This window comes from Lithobates pipiens, unplaced genomic scaffold (assembly GCF_037356315.1).
Source record: "Lithobates pipiens isolate NorthernLeopardFrog02 unplaced genomic scaffold, aLitPip1_a1.2 Scaffold_23, whole genome shotgun sequence".
NCBI lineage: Eukaryota > Metazoa > Chordata > Amphibia > Anura > Ranidae > Lithobates > Lithobates pipiens.
The window spans coordinates 151809153-151825415 of record NW_027507785.1 but is presented as its reverse complement, the minus strand read 5'-3'; the positions used below and the strand labels follow the sequence as shown (position 1 = coordinate 151825415).

The window sequence follows — 16263 nt, the reverse complement described above, 5'->3', positions numbered from 1 at the left end:
TCTTTCTAACTAACTAAATCTAACTTTCAAGACTATTTCTAGTTGCAATCACATCGGCAAGGAGATTTAGTGAACTGCACACTCTATTGGTTAAAGAACCTTTCTTATTGATTTACCCAGATAGGACTATTCTGAAAAGAGATTCTGGGTTTTTACCAAAAGTAGCGTCAGTTCATAATGGGTCGCAGGAGATCATCCTATCAACCTTTTGCTCAAACCCTTCAGGGGAAAAAGAAAGTTTCACAATTTGGATGTAAGAAAAACTCTATTACGCTACCTGGAAGTAACAAAGGATTTTAAATCTTCAGCCTCTTTGTACTTTTTTTCAGGCAAAAAGAAGGGCCACCAAGCATCAAGGGGGTCAATTTCTAGATGGCTTAAATCCGCTATTCTGAACGCCGACTCACGGGACTATCTCCCCCCAGGAATTCAAGCACCCTCTACCAGGGCTCTAGCCACTACATGGGCAGATAAGGCTGGTGCCACCCCAGATCATATATGTAAGGTGGCTACGTGGTCAAGCTACCCAACGTTTGTCCATCATTACGGACTGGATGTTCTGTCAGCAAGTGATCAGGCTTTTGGCAGAAAGGTCCTGCAGGCTGTGGTCCCGCCCTAGATGGTAAGTCTTGTTTAGCCTCTCAGGTGCTGTCCTGAGAGACGTTTAGGGAAAATTCAAGTTAGACTTACCAGTAACTTGTTTTCCAGGAGTCTTTCAGGACAGCAACAACCGCCCTTATGGTTTGATTTTATGCTGTGACTAACGATATTCTGATTATGTGTTCCAGCTTTGTCCGGAAGTTCTCTACTACTACTGGCAACTTGTGGGAAGGAGACTCCTTTTAAAGTTTGGTGGATGTGTGTTTCCTGTTGGTAAGTGGGAGGAGTCACTCTCTCAGGTGCTGTCCCCAAAGACTCCTGGAAAACAAGTTACCGGTAAGTCTAACGTGAATTTTATACTCACATCTACTGTACACTGGGCGCTCCTTTACACTATTTTCTTGATCTTATATGGAAGCGATCATCAGGCCGCACCCTAGGCCTCCAACAGGGAACACCATCATCCCAAAACAAGCCAGGCACTAATCTCTGGAAGGAGACCCTTCCTATCTGTTCCTTTGACCTACAAAGAGCAACCGATTAAGTCAGTCCAACACAATCTCTACCCTCAAAAACAAGCTCTTCTAGCCCCAAGACAGGGGAACGATGACCCCCAGCAGAACAGAGCATCTAAGTCCAAACATGGATTACCACCAGAACAAAAGCCTGGAGGATCAAACTCTAGTAATCCACAGATGTATCAGATGCACCAGAGAACAAACAGATCACAGATCTATTCAACCTTCTAGAAAAACCTTTCCCGCACCGAGATCAAACACTCTATAAACATTGCACAAATACTGGGACGAGAAGCCTTTATAAGCAATGGATATACCATATTTATCAGCGTATAACGTGCACCTTTCCCCCCTGAAAACAGAGGACAAACAGTGCCTGTGTGTTATATGCCAATTCTGTTTCGCCAACAGGGGGATCGGGCAGTCCCCCCCCGGGTGCCACCTATTGGGGCATGTCAGGCCTTCTGTCTGCCTCTCCTGGCCCTGCGACAGCACTGCCTGCATAGTCTAAAGTTGTTTAAAAAAAGAAAAAAAAAAAAAGAAAAAGAAAACTCACTTGCCAGCTCCTCCTACACCACTCCTCCTGTGTCAGTGTCCTTAAAAAAAAAAAAAAAAAAAAAAAAAAAAGCTTGTAAATATCTCAATAGCTCCATTTTTTTCTGGTTGATCTCCTCTTCCCGTTCCTCCTAGCTTTAGATTGGAGGAGGAGAGCCATCACATGACCATCTATGCAACGTCAGAGCGAGCAGTCATGTAACCAGGTCAGTGGAAAAAAAAGGAGCTATTGAGGTATATGGAAGCTTCATTTTACAATAGGAGTGACACAGATGGAGCAGTGTAGAAGGGGTTGGCAAAGATTTTTTTCTTAACTGTAGCGAATGCTGGCAGTGCTGTTCCAGGAGACTGGTGGGTCTCCTGGGAGTCCAGGGAGAGGGGGGCTGTGTACCGGATGGGAGGCTGTGTACTGGATAGTGGCTGTGTACTGTGCAGGGGGTGGGGGGCTGTGAAAAAATGTTTCCTTAACCAGTTGCCGACCGCCGCACGACGATGTACGTCGATAGCATGGCACGGGCAGGCATATTGGCGTACATGTACGTCCCTTGCCTCCCGCGGGTCGGGGGCCCGATCGGGCCCCCGCCCGGTGCCTGCGGCGGTCGGTATTCGTGCGGGAGCGATCCCGGACGAGGGGACGGCCATTCGTTCATGGCCACCCCCTCGCGATCGCTCCCGACGAATAGGAATCCCCCGTGACATCACTTCCTCTCCTGTAATGTAAACACAGGAGAGGAAGTGATGTATTCTCTCCTCCGTGTCGGTATTTTTCGTTCCGACACGGAGGAGAGCGGATCGGTGAGTTGCACCAACACTCTACACACACAGTAGAACATGCCAGGCACACTCACACCCCCCCTTTACCCCCCGATCACCCCCCCAATTACCCCTGCCCCCCAGTCACAGTGACACCAATGTCATTTTTTTTTTTTTTTTTGCATTGGTGTCATTTGTGACTGTAATAACTGTTAGGGCAGTTAGAGTTAGCCCCCTTTAGTTCTAATGTACCCCCCTAACCCCCCCAATAAAGGTTTAACCCCGTGATCACCCCCCGTCGCCAGTGTCACTAAGGCTGGGTTCACATTGCAGCGGTTTATGAGAACGAATGTGATTCGCACCGCACTGCAGTGCAAATCACATCCGATCTCTGTGCGATTCGAGTTCAGCCATTCGCCGCACCCGCCGCACCCACCGCAAATTCGCACGGGACCCTTTTTTTGGCCCGCAGCAGAATCGGATCGCATGGGTGTTCACACCATGCGATCCGAGTTTGCAGATCGCACTGCGATATGCGAACTGATCTGGGGGTGTCAGTAACATTTCACTGACACTCCCAGCAGTTCGCATAGGGCAGTGTGAACTGCCGCCGGGAGGCATGCGATGCGGGAACCCGCCGCGGATTTGCGGCGTTTCCGCATCGCTCCAGTGTGAACCCAGCCTAATAAGCGATCATTTTTCTGATCGCCGTATTAGTGTCACAGGTGACGCTAGTTAGGCAGGTAGGTATTTAGGTTCGCCGCAGCTTTTTATAGCGCCAGGGACCCCCATATACTACCGCATAAAGCCCCCTGATTGCCCCCTAGTTAACCCTTTCACCAGTGATCACCATATAACTGTTACAGGTGACGCTGGTTGGTTAGTTATTTTTTATAGTTTCAGGGCACCCGCCATTTATTACCTAATAAAGGTTTAACCCCCTGATCACCCGGCGGGTGTCATTTGTGACTAATAACTGTTAGGGCAGTTAGGGTTAGCCCCCTTTAGTTCTAAGGTACCCCCCTAACCCCCCCAATAAAGGTTTAACCCCGTGATCACCCCCCGTCGCCAGTGTCACTAAGGCTGGGTTCACATTGCAGCGGTTTATGAGAACGGATGTGATTCGCACCGCACTGCAGTGCAAATCACATCCGATCTCTGTGCGATTCGAGTTCAGCCATTCGCCGCACCCGCCGCACCCGCCACACCCGCCGCACCCGCCGCAAATTCGCACGGGACCCTTTTTTTGGCCCGCAGCAGAATCGGATCGCATGGGTGTTCACACCATGCGATCCGAGTTTGCAGATCGCACTGCGATATGCGAACTGATCTGGGGGTGTCAGTAACATTTCACTGACACTCCCAGCAGTTCGCATAGGGCAGTGTGAACTGCCGCCGGGAGGCATGCGATGCGGGAACCCGCCGCGCATTCGTGGCGTTCCCGCATCGCTCCAGTGTGAACCCAGCCTAATAAGCGATCGTTTTTCTGATCGCTGTATTAGTGTCACAGGTGACGCTAGTTAGGCAGGTAGGTATTTAGGTTCGCCGCAGCTTTTTATAGCGCCAGGGACCCCCATATACTACCGCATAAAGCCCCCTGATTGCCCCCTAGTTAACCCTTTCACCAGTGATCACCATATAACTGTTACAGGTGACGCTGGTTGGTTAGTTATTTTTTTATAGTTTCAGGGCACCCGCCATTTATTACCTAGTCTCACTAGTGTACCCCTAAATTTAGGGGTGTCTACTTTCCAAAATGGGGTCATTTGGGGGGGGTTTGTGCCATCTTGGCATTTTATGGCCTTCAAAACTGTAACGCCCTTAGAAAGCCTGAAGGCGGTGCTTGGTTTTCGGGGCCCCGTACGCGGCTAGGCTCCCAAAAAGTCCCACATATGTGGTATCCCCGTACTCAGGAGAAGCAGCAAAATTTATTTTGGGGTGTCATTTCACATATGCCCATGGCATGCGTGAGCAATATATCATTTAGTGACAACTTTGTGAAAAAAAAAAAAAAAAAAAAAAAGTTTGTAATTTTCCCGCAACTTGTGGCAAAATATAAAATATTCCATGGACTCAACATGCCTCTCAGCAAATAGCTTGGGGTGTCTACTTTCTAAAATGGGGTCATTTGTGGGGGTTTTGTGCCATCTTGGCATTTTATGGCCTTCAAAACTGTAATAGGTAGTGAGAAGTGAACTCAAAAATTTACGCCCTTAGAAAGCCTGAAGGCGGTGCTTGGTTTTCGGGGCCCCGTACGCGGCTAGGCTCCCAAAAAGTCCCACATATGTGGTATCCCCGTACTCAGGAGAAGCAGCAGAATTTATTTTGGGGTGTCATTTCACATATGCCCATGGCATGTGTGAGCAATATATCATTTAGTGACAACTTTGTGAAAAAAAAAAAAAAAAAAAAAAAGTTTGTAATTTTCCCGCAACTTGTGGCAAAATATAAAATATTCCATGAACTCAACATGCCTCTCAGCAAATAGCTTGGGGTGTCTACTTTCTAAAATGGGGTCATTTGTGGGGGTTTTGTGCCATCTTGGCATTTTATGGCCTTCAAAACTGTAATAGGTAGTGAGAAGTGAACTCAAAAATGTACGCCCTTAGAAAGCCTGAAGGCGGTGCTTGGTTTTCGGGGCCCCGTACGCGGCTAGGCTCCCAAAAAGTCCCACATATGTGGTATCCCCGTACTCAGGAGAAGCAGCAGAATTTATTTTGGGGTGTTATTTCACATACGCCCATAGCATGTGTGAGCAATATATCATTTAGTGACAACTTTGTGTAAAAAAAAAAAAAAATTTTTTTTTTTGTCATTATTCAATCGCTTGAGGCAAAAAAATAAAATATTCAATGGGCTCAACATGCCTCTTATCAATTTCCTTAGGGGGTCTACTTTCCAAAATGGGGTCATTTGGGGGGGTTTTGTACTGCCCTGCCATTTTAGCACCTCAAGAAATGAGATAGGCAGTCGTAAACTAAAAGCTGCGTAAATTGCAGAAAACGTACCTTAGTTTGTAGATGTGACAACTTTTGCGCAAACCAATAAATATACAATTATTGACTTTTTTTTTACCAAAGACATGTGGCTGAATACATTTTGGCCTAAATGTATGACTAAAATTGAGTTTATTGGATTTTTCTAATAACAAAAAGTAGAAAATATCATTTTTTTTCAAAATTTGCGGTCTTTTTACGTTTATATCGCAAAAAATAAAAATCGCAGAGGCAATCAAATACCATCAAAAGAAAGCTCTATTTGTGGGAAGAAAAGGACGCAAATTTTGTTTGGGTACAACATTGCATGACCGCGCAATTACCAGTTAAAGCAGCGCAGTGCCAAAGTGTAAAAAGACCTCTGGTCATTTACCAGCAAAATGGTCCGGTCTGAAAGTGGTTAAACTTCCCTCTTAAAATTGGGGATGTTATACGCCTGTGCATGTTACACGCCGATAAATACGGTAATCATTGCCAAAAGGAGAAACCTGGTGGCTAAACTTAATATCGAAATAGCCTCACTTACTCCTCCCCTACCAACACTCACCTGTATATAAGAAACTGAACAAAAATATCACCTCCAAACTACTAAAATTTGAAGAGGAAAACTACAGGAAGAAACTAAACAAAAAACACACCTGAGTTCAAGTACCTTGGGATCAAGGTGGCCAGGGAGGCCGCCCAGTATTATAGTCTCAATATACCTCTACTTCGTCTCCTCAGGGAAATATGTCAGTCTTGGTCTGGACTTCCACTAAATTTGTTGGGACGTGTTAACATCTTAAAGATGATGATACTGCCCAAGTTCAATTATCTATTCCAAAGCCCGATCTGGATTCCGGCATCTTTCTTCCGGGATGTGGATAGCTGCATTATTTCCTTCATCTGAAATGGACTGGCGAAATCCATATTGTATTTACCTACACAGTTGGGAGGACTGGCTCTCCCAAACTTGTGGGTCTACTACTGGGCCGCGATGCTAGTTGTTACGGCCAATTGGTGGTTTGAGGGAAATGGTCTAATGCCGCGGTGTGTGTGGAGGTGGCTGGTTGAGGTCTATGCTGGCACTGCAAAATTTTGCGTACGGAGGGATAAAGGCCTATGCGGAGCTACTTGCTCCAACAAAGGCAACGATTCAAGTTTGGATTGTGGCTAGATGCAGATTTTCCTAGCAGGGAGATGGTCACCTGTCCAGCCTTTCTGGGGGAACCCTAATCTGCTCCATTTCTGGACAATCCCAGACCCCCAGGTGTGGGCGAGATTTGGCATAAAGACATTATGCCCGCTGGTATTTTACTGTCATTTGCCCAACTTTCTAGAATGTATGACCTTCCAGGTTGGATGTACTTCCGTTATGCTCAGCTACGCCATGCGGCCCCTGCAGTTCCCTGTGGCCCCACTACTTCAGTTAGATCCGTTGGGCGACCTATTGGCATGTAGCGACTCTCTCAGCCCTATATAGCACCCTGCTATCCAAGGGCTCGCCCAAAATGGATAGGCTGTGGGATGTGTGGAAGTTATATATCCCTACCCTGGATAAAGAAGATTGGGTGGACTGTTTAGAACAAGGTCCCAAGCTGGTGGTGTCAGCAGGGGACAAATCGATACAAATAAAGTTCCTACACAGAGTCTACTTCGCCCCGGTGAGGCTATCCAGGATATACCCTGATAGAGACCCACACTGCCCCCGATGTCGGATGCAGTTGGGCACCTATCAACACATGTTTTGGGAATGTCCCACCCTATCAACCTTTAGGTCAGGGATATTTGAACAACTAAATGTCCGACTGGAGCTGTCAGTCCCCAAGTCACCAGAGTTGGCCCTATTAGGAATACATGAGGATGAGCAAAGACCGCACTATAGTAAAATTCTAATCTCGTTCCTTCTTTTCTATACTAAAAAAGATCCTATGCAAATGGTCATCCTCTACTCCCCCCACTGTCAGCATGGGCAAATAAAATGAATGCTGCCCTGCCTCTGTATAAATTGACATACATTAGCCGGGGCTGCCCTTGGAAGTTTGATAAGGTTTAGTTGCCCTGGACTACTTAGTGTGCAGCCCTGGCAGTCTTGTATGTCTGTATATGTAAGGGCTCCTGCGCTATATGTCAAAATAATTAAAAGGTACAATTCTATTTTTAATAGGTGCAGCAAACACTTTATGAGTTGGCTCTCATTGATGTGTAAATAGAAACAAAGGAGGGGTGTTGCGCTTCCTAAATTAAAATCCAATTAAAACTGGACTATCAAAAAATCTATTTATATCTCAATAGTGTCAAAGCAAAAACAAAGAAGTGCAATCGTGCTTAATCAAACAATCAGAAACTAATAAATCAAAGTGCATCTGTGCATAGCATATGTAAAATCTAATCTGCAAATAATTCAAGTGTCAGCAATAGTGGTGCTGTGATAAACCATTTAAGTAAAGTGCATATAGCTAAAAATATTGCAAAAAATATTATAAATAAGGTGCATATAGAAAAAAATAAAAATACATTTATTAAAAAAGCAGCAGCAACAGAAAATAAAGTAACAGCAGCAGCAGCAATTGGATCTAATCAAAGTGACCCATACATAGTTCAATCGTGAATATAAGAGTGCAATAACACAACCAAATAATAAGGTGCAATTATGTGCCAAGCCAACTCTCTTCCATTCGAGTGGTTTTCCGTTCAAGTGCTGATCACACTGGGTAATTACCTTACTGCTGTAAGGTATACAGCAAGGAAATAGCCTTTTGTAAGGAACACTTGAAGCCAGGAGATGAATGGAGGGGGGAACTTCTTATATATCTACTACCTTGTTGAAAAGTGTGTAAAGAGTCTAGGGATGGATTGCATCCCTTTTCCCCTATCTCCTGCTCCCCCCCCCACTTCTCCCCGTTCCTAAACTGGACTAAATATTTAGGTGGTTCTCTCTCATCGCACCTATTCACTTTTGTTTCCTTGAAAGTCATAGTGAAATATTATTACCAAATGAGATAAGACTTGTGTAGATGTATTTAATGTACAATGTTTGCTATATGTGATAATTGTATACCGTATATACTCGAGTATAAGCCGAGATTTTCAGCCTCTTTTTTGAGGCTGAAAGTGCCCCCTCGGCTTATACTCGAGTCACCGCTGTCTGACTGCTCGATCAGCGTATCGAGCAGACAGACAGCGGCCATTCTAAAATTCAAAAGCCGCGCCTCCGTCTCCGCCTCCGCCTGTGATAGGCGGAACACTGAATTTCCCAGCAGTCAGTGTTCCGCCTATCACGGACATCCGCTCATCCTCGTACTACCGACGAATATGAGAGGATGTCCGTGATAGGCGGAACACAGGCTGCTGGGAAATTCAGTGTTCCGCCTATCACAGGCGAAGGCGGAGGCGCGGCTTTTGAATTTTAGAATGGCCGCCGAGAAGAGCGGCGATCCTGGAAGGACGGAGGAGGCTCGGGACGACGGCTCGGGACGGAGGAGGCACGGGACGGCGGCTTGGGACGGCGGCTCGGGACGGCGGCTCGGGACGGAGGCTCGGGAATTGACTTTGTGGGTATTAGTCTAGCAGAGCTCTGTGCAAGGAGCAGTATAAAGGTAAGAAAAGGGATCCTCCCGTCAAGTTCTCCTTAATTATTTTGCTGATAGCGATTAAGAAAAGTAAGGGCTGTTTTAGAAGTTAATTGATCAACCTCTGTGTGCATTGTATTGTGTGACTGGTATAAGTGTAAAATGATTTCATAAACACTGGTAAGCTTTAAAGTGCAGCAAGTCCATACAGGATTTCTACACATACTAATTGGCATTGTAGATTCAAAAACAAACAAACTATAAACTATGTCCTTATTCTCCAATAATAATCCATACAAATCCCCTACATAATGGCCGGTGATCTATTTTTTCATGAAATAGTTTCTCACTGTGGGTTTTGCTTCCTTGTAATGCCAAATCTTTCCTTTCCCCCATATCTTTTTGATTGGAGCAAGCAGTGCACATTAGTCGTAGTCACACAAGACTGCACGGACACACACACACAAGGCTGCACGGACACACACACACAGGGATGGATGGATGGACACACACACACAGGGATGGATGGATGGATGGACACACACACAGGGATGGATGGATGGATGGACACACACACAGGGATGGATGGATGGATGGACACACACACAGGGATGGATGGATGGATGGACACACACACAGGGATGGATGGATGGATGGACACACACACAGGGATGGATGGATGGACGGACACACACACAGGGATGGATGGATGGACGGACACACACACAGGGATGGATGGATGGACGGACACACACACAGGGATGGACGGACACACACACAGGGATGGACGGACACACAGGGATGGACAGCCATGTCTCACCCTCGGCTTATACACGAGTCAATAAGTTTTCCAGTTTTTTTGGGGGTAAATTGGGGGCCTCGGCTTATATTCGGGTCGGCCTATACTCGAGTATATACGGTACTTTCTTTTTCTGTACTGTAACTTTTTCAATAAAGCACTCCTGATTGTCAAAAAAAAAAAGAAAAAAAAACACACCAGAGACGAACGCGATTATAAAAACAATAAAACACTCCCACCAGACTACATGATCCAAGTTTCAAAGACTAGAAGTCAGGAACATCCTCCACCTCAGGACCCTCCCAGAAACCGCACACCCACACATACACAACAAGTAGTAACCAAGTACAAAGAAGGGCTGACAACAGACCTAGAACCTTCACAAACTGTAAACTCACAACACATCAACCAGACTCCAGACCAAAACAAAAGTCTCCCAGACCCAAAGGAATGAATGTCACACTCTCTACAATCAATAAAGAGCAATGGAATAAGACCATACGAGAAGAGAAACACAAAGAATCTTCCCCCCTCACTAGCACTACCCAAACAGGTGCAACGTCCATCGATTTCCCCCACTTCCCCTTCCAACCACTCTCCATCCACTAACCCCACTCCCACTGATTTAGACTTGCCTACCAGCGCCACCAACATCCGAATACACCTACAAATACTCAGCCCAAAACCCCAAAAGTTCACACAATTCTTCACACCTCTAAGAATGAAACATCGGAGAAGAGGAGGATGTAGTGGAGGAATCATAAAAAACAGCAGAAGCAGGAAACAAGAAACAGTATAAATGTTCAATTTATCAGCATACAAACCCCCTTCAGGCATAGAAACACTCCTAAAGAAAGGTCTTAACTTTTGCCCATGAACCAAACACAATACATTTAAGCTTTTGTAGATCTACAAAGTTACATATGGAAGCTCACTCTCCAAAAAGGAATCATGCATCCAAAAAGCTCAAACAGAAAATAACGGAAAGGAACTATCCCAATACTTGGTGACAGCTCCCACCTACAGATGACATCCTTTCTAGATGCATAGCCACAGACTTCAGAGCCAAATCAAGAAGCTACCCGGTAAAGTATAAGGGTAATTTCCTCTACACATTCCAGACCCTCATCATGGCCGATTTAAACAATCTACAACAATATAAACACCTAAACAACCTAAATAAATCTGAACGAAAAGAACTTGAACATAACAGAACAGACACATTTCATAAACAAAAAAAACAAAAAAAAAAAAAAAGGAAAAGGAATAATCATCCAAAATTGAGAGACTTGCATAGCAGAACCTAAAAGAATCCTGGGAGATGTGGAATACTATACAATCCTCAGAGAAGGCCCTACAAAAGTGTTCTGTACAGAATATCAGAACTTCATCCAAAGGGTGCACGCAGATGATCTACTAACAAAACACGAGAAGGAATTCCACAGCATCACAAACCCTAAATATTCTGTTCTATCATCTTCCAAGGAGCCACAAATCCAGAGAACCCCCCCCCCCCCCTCCACAAGACCAATTATATCAGACATTAATTCTTCAACATCTACCCTCTCCCACTCCAGCGCTCATCACCTTCAAAGATTTTTAAGAAACTTACCATTATATCTAAAAGACACAACAGACTCATTACTCAATTTAAAAGGACCACACTTAGTCATCAGATCTACACTGGCTCTCGATGTGGCCTCTTTATACTCCAATATCTCCCATACCAAAGGCATTCACGCCACCAAACAATATTTTCAGACCCGCTCATGCCCAGACAACAAGCAGTTTTTCTTTTGGAAGCCATAAATTTCATACTCGCCCATAATTACTTTACCCACCTGGATGATTTCTACCTACAAATCAAGAGAACAGCCACAGGAACCAGATTTGTCCCCAGCTATTGGGCTAAATCGAGCAGGAGAACATTCTAAGAATCCAACAAATCCTATAAACCATACATAGATGACCTAATTCTCATCTGGCGTGTTAAACCAGAGAAGATTGTGAGGTTTATCGAATACCTCAATCTCAACAACAGGGGTCTAGCTTTCGCCTATCACACACACCCAACCACCATAGACTATATAGATATCACCATTCGTGGAAACAGACGGGTCAATTCCCACCACCATTTTCTTCAAAAGAAAGTAGACAGCAACAGCTATCTCTATTTCAGAAGCTGCCATGACAAAACTTGGCTGAAAAGATCCCTTTTTGCCAATTCAAGAGACTCAGAAGGAATTGTTCTACCAAGTATTTTCTGGAGCAATCACAAACCTCCATATTAAGATTTGAAGCTAAAAGATGCCCCTGAGAAACTGACTAAGGGAACATTCAAAAGAGCCCTAGACACCCCAGATGAATATTGCCCCAAACCATCCACCAACAAAAGACTAATGCCCTGTACACATGGTCCGAAATTCTGATGGAAAAAGTCAGACCGGATTACGTTGTCGGAAAATCCGATTGTGTATGGGCTCTATCAGACTTTTTCTGTCGGATTTTCCGAGGCACAAAGTTTGAGAGCAGGATCTAAAATTTTCCGACAACAAAATCCGATCGCATAAATTCTGATCGTGTGTAGACAATTCCGATGGACAAAGTGCCATACATGCTCAAAATAAACTAAGACAAAAGATATTGGCTACTGGCCTGTTTATAGTCCCGACATACGTGTTTGATGTCACCTCGTTCAGAACGATCGGATATTCCGACAACTTTGTGCGACTGCGTGTACGCAACACAAGTTTCGGACAAAATCCGTCGGAATGTCCGACCATGTGTACAGGGCATAACAGTGCAATTTCATCACAAGGTACAACATGGACCACGCCCTTATCAGAAGAATCCTCTCTAAACATTGGCATGTTTTACAATCTGATCCACTTCTATCTGCTTTACCCCCACAACCCAGACTAATTTTCCGAAGAGCCAAAACTGTCACAAACTACCTGCCCCCAGCCGACTACCTTTCATCCAACAACAATCTGAGCAAAAATACGATTTTTGTACTCGTACCGTAACATCCTTTTCTCTGAAGTTCATTGACTGACACAGCTCCATTAAATCTTGACCGCAGGGTTATTACGCCACCTTCAGGAGAGGACTAAGCAGAACATGTAGTACATGTGAAAACCAGAATTGTACAGTTCCTTCCAGGGGGCGGTCCCTCTTTCTATAACCCTTCAAGCAGTATAACGTAAAATAGGAAGAGTGGGTGCTGTGTCCATCAATGAACTTCAGAGAAAAGGATTTTACGGCGAGTACAAAAATCCTATTTTCTCTTTCGTTCATTGACAGTCACCGGCCAACATATGCATCAGAATGCATTGACAACTAAAATGTAACTTTCTCTAACAAGAAAGTGTAAATTGCAACGATTACACAGCCGCCTGCAAAACTTTGCGGCCAAAGTAAGCATCAGAAGATGCGCTTACATCAACTCTGTAGAACTTTGTAAAAGTGTGAACGAACGACCAAGTAGTCACCTTACACACATGGGAAACCAATGCTTGATGTCGGAAAGCCCAAGGAGATCCCAATTGCCCTGGTGGAATGGGCCGTGACAGGAAAGCGGGGCACCTGCCCCTTCAAGGCTCAAGCCTGGACCACGATCTGTCTGATGCACCAGGAGATGGTGTTTGACGAGACCACCATTTTTTTTTCCGGAGCAGCTATCGAAACGAACAGAGAATCTGACTTCCGGAAGGGAGCCGTGACAGATATAACCTTAGTGCCCGGACCATGTCCAGGGAATGGAGGGTCACCTCCTTAGGGTGTGCCAGCTTAGGACACAGAGATGGTAACACAATGTCCTCATTGAGATGGAAGGCCGAAACCACCTTCGGAAGAAAAGAAGTTTGCGGACGCAACACCACCTTATCCTTGTGGAAAACCAGATAGGGCGACTTGCAAGACAAGGCCGCCAACTCGGAAACCCTCCTGGCAGATGTAATGCCATTAGAAAGACCACTTTCTGAGAGAGTCAACAAGGGAATTTCCCTGATGTTCTCAAACAGAGATTTCTGAAGCGCCAATAGCACTAGGTTCAGATGCCACGGAGGTAGGGGTGGTTGCAACGAAGGGACTACATGCCAAACCCCTTGCACAAAGGTGTTTACCAATGAGTGAGCCGCCAGGGGTCATTGGAAAAAGACAGCCAAGGCTGATATCTGTCCCTTGATGGTGCTTAAAGCCAGTTTCTGGTCCACTCCTCGCCGTAAGAACAGCAGGATCCTGGAAACTGAATAGGTGTACAGACGCCACCCCATCTCCTCACACATGGAGATATAAGCCTTCCACGTACAATGGTATATCTTCCGTGAAGAAGATTTTCGTGCTCTCAGCATGGTGGAGATTACAGAGTCTGACAGACCTCGGTTCCTTAGCACCTGGCTTTCAACAGCCATGCTGTTAAAACCAGAGACGGTAAAGCAGGATGGAGTATCAGACCTTACGATAGGTCTTCTCGCATCAGCAACCGCCAGGGAGCATCCGCCACCAGGCGTACTAGGTCGGCATACCAGGCATAATGGGGCAAATCTGGAATCCCCTTGGCCTCCACTCTGCGAAGCAGGCGAGGCAACAATTTAAGCGGAGGGAAGGCATAAATCAGCCGGTACTGCTCCCATGGAGCCACCAATGCGTCTGACGCATCCGCCCAAGGATCTCTTGTCCTGGACACAAACCTCCGCACCTTGCAATTGAGCCAAGAGGTCAGAAGATCCATATCTGGTGTGCCCACCGCAGGCAAAGCCTGAACACCTCCGGATGCAATGACCATTCTCCTGGGTCCAGCATCTTGCGACAGATAGTCCACCTGACAGTTTTCTATTCCCGGGATGTTTACGTGTCGCTCTGCCCACCGAAGGATGTGAGCGACCTCTCGTGCTTCAGCCGAGCTCCTTGTTCCTCCTTAATGGTCGACATATGCCACCGCCGTGGCGTTGTCTGACTGGATCCTGATCGGACGCCCTCGTAGCCTCAGTGACCATGTGGAGAGACATAGCCTGATCGCTCGAAGCTTGAGCACATTGATCGGTAACGGATTCCTCCCGCGACCAGAGGCCCTGGGTCAACTGTACTTCCAGCACTGTACCCCAGCTGGTCAGGCTGGCGTCCGTTGTCATCACCGTCCAATGAAGAGGCAGAAACGATTTCCCGGACCAAAGGGCCGGAGACCTCAGCAACCAGAGAGTCCCTGACTAACTGGGTCACCCGAATCTGCCGATCAAGGGATAACGGTGATTTGTCTCATTTGGACAATATCTCCCTCTGCATGACTCTGGTGTGAAATTGGGCGTACAGTACCGCCTCGAAGGAGGCTAGCATAAGACCAAGAACTCGCATGCAGAAACGCAGCTCCGACAACCTGCGGTTCATCAACAGCTTCACTGCGGCCCTGAGAGTCTGCAGTTTGTCTGAAGTGAGAAACACTCTCGCTTCCACGGAGTCCAGCAGTAAGCCTAGGTACTCCAGGCGCTGAGCCGGCACTAGTATCGACTTTTTGAGGTTCAACACCCACCAAAACTCTTATAGAGTTTGCATGGTGATCGCCACATCCTCCCTTAATTCTGAGGCATAAGCTGCTCTCAGAAGGAGATCGTCTAGGTAACCCACGATTGAGATCCCACATTGTCCCAACGCCAAAATTGGAGCCAATAAATTGGTAAAGACTCGGGGTGCTGAAGCCAATCCAAAAGGGGAGAGCCACAAACTGGTAGTGCTCTTCCCCCACTGCAAATTGCAGAAACCTCTGATGCTTGAGACATATGGGTACATGTAAGTACACGTCCTGGATGTCCAAGGACACCAGGGAATCCCCCTGGAGTGCAGCGACTACAGAGCGAACTGATTCCATTCTGAACCTTTGTACTTTCACAAAGCAATTGAGGGCTTTTAGGTCCAGAATTGGATGTACCCCTTCCTTCTTGGGGACTACAAACAGATGGGAGTAAAATCCCTGAAACAGGTACTATCACCCCTCGTCTGAGCAGGTCCCTTACTGCCCCAAACAGGGCCTCCCGGCGAGCCGGGAGTAAAGGTATGCTGGAGGGGAGCACTTACCTGAAGTCCCGGGCGGACAAAAAAAGCCTATTGAGCAGAAAAGGAGGGCCCTTGCTGGCGGCATTGCTCCTTACCCTTTTTGGACTGTGAGCGCAACGTGCTCTTCCCACCTGTGACATTCTTAATAATGTCATCCAGCGAAGCTCCAAATAGCTGCTCACCAAGGAAGGGCAAATCCCTCAAAGCTTTTTTTTTTTTTTTTTAGATGCCTGGTCTGCAGACCATTTCAGCCAGATCAGGCGCCGCAGCACCACTGCTGATACCAATGCTCTGGAGAGCAGGGGAAGTATATCCAGGAGCGCATCACAGAAATACTTAAGGCCGCAGACCAACTGGTCTGCTAGTTCTACGCAGACCGGAGGAGACTGTTGCTTCCCCAATTCACGGTGCAATAGTTTTGCCCACTCAGTAAGGGTCTGCGA

The 16263-nt window shown here is 46.2% G+C and overlaps 1 protein-coding gene across 4 annotated transcripts in view; it reads right to left on the bottom strand.

Moving 5' to 3' along the window:
• The window catches only part of TCF20 (transcription factor 20), a 437268-nt gene that overhangs the window by 44311 nt on the left and 376694 nt on the right, over positions 1-16263 (bottom strand). The window contains exon 7 of one of the 4 annotated variants that reach the window (XM_077452492.1): positions 988-1123. The exons of the other annotated variants lie outside the window; for them this stretch is intronic. The gene's annotated coding sequence lies outside the window, so the exon portion shown is untranslated. Of the gene's footprint in view, positions 1-987; positions 1124-16263 lie in introns of those variants that run through there. 4 annotated transcript variants of the gene reach the window in all.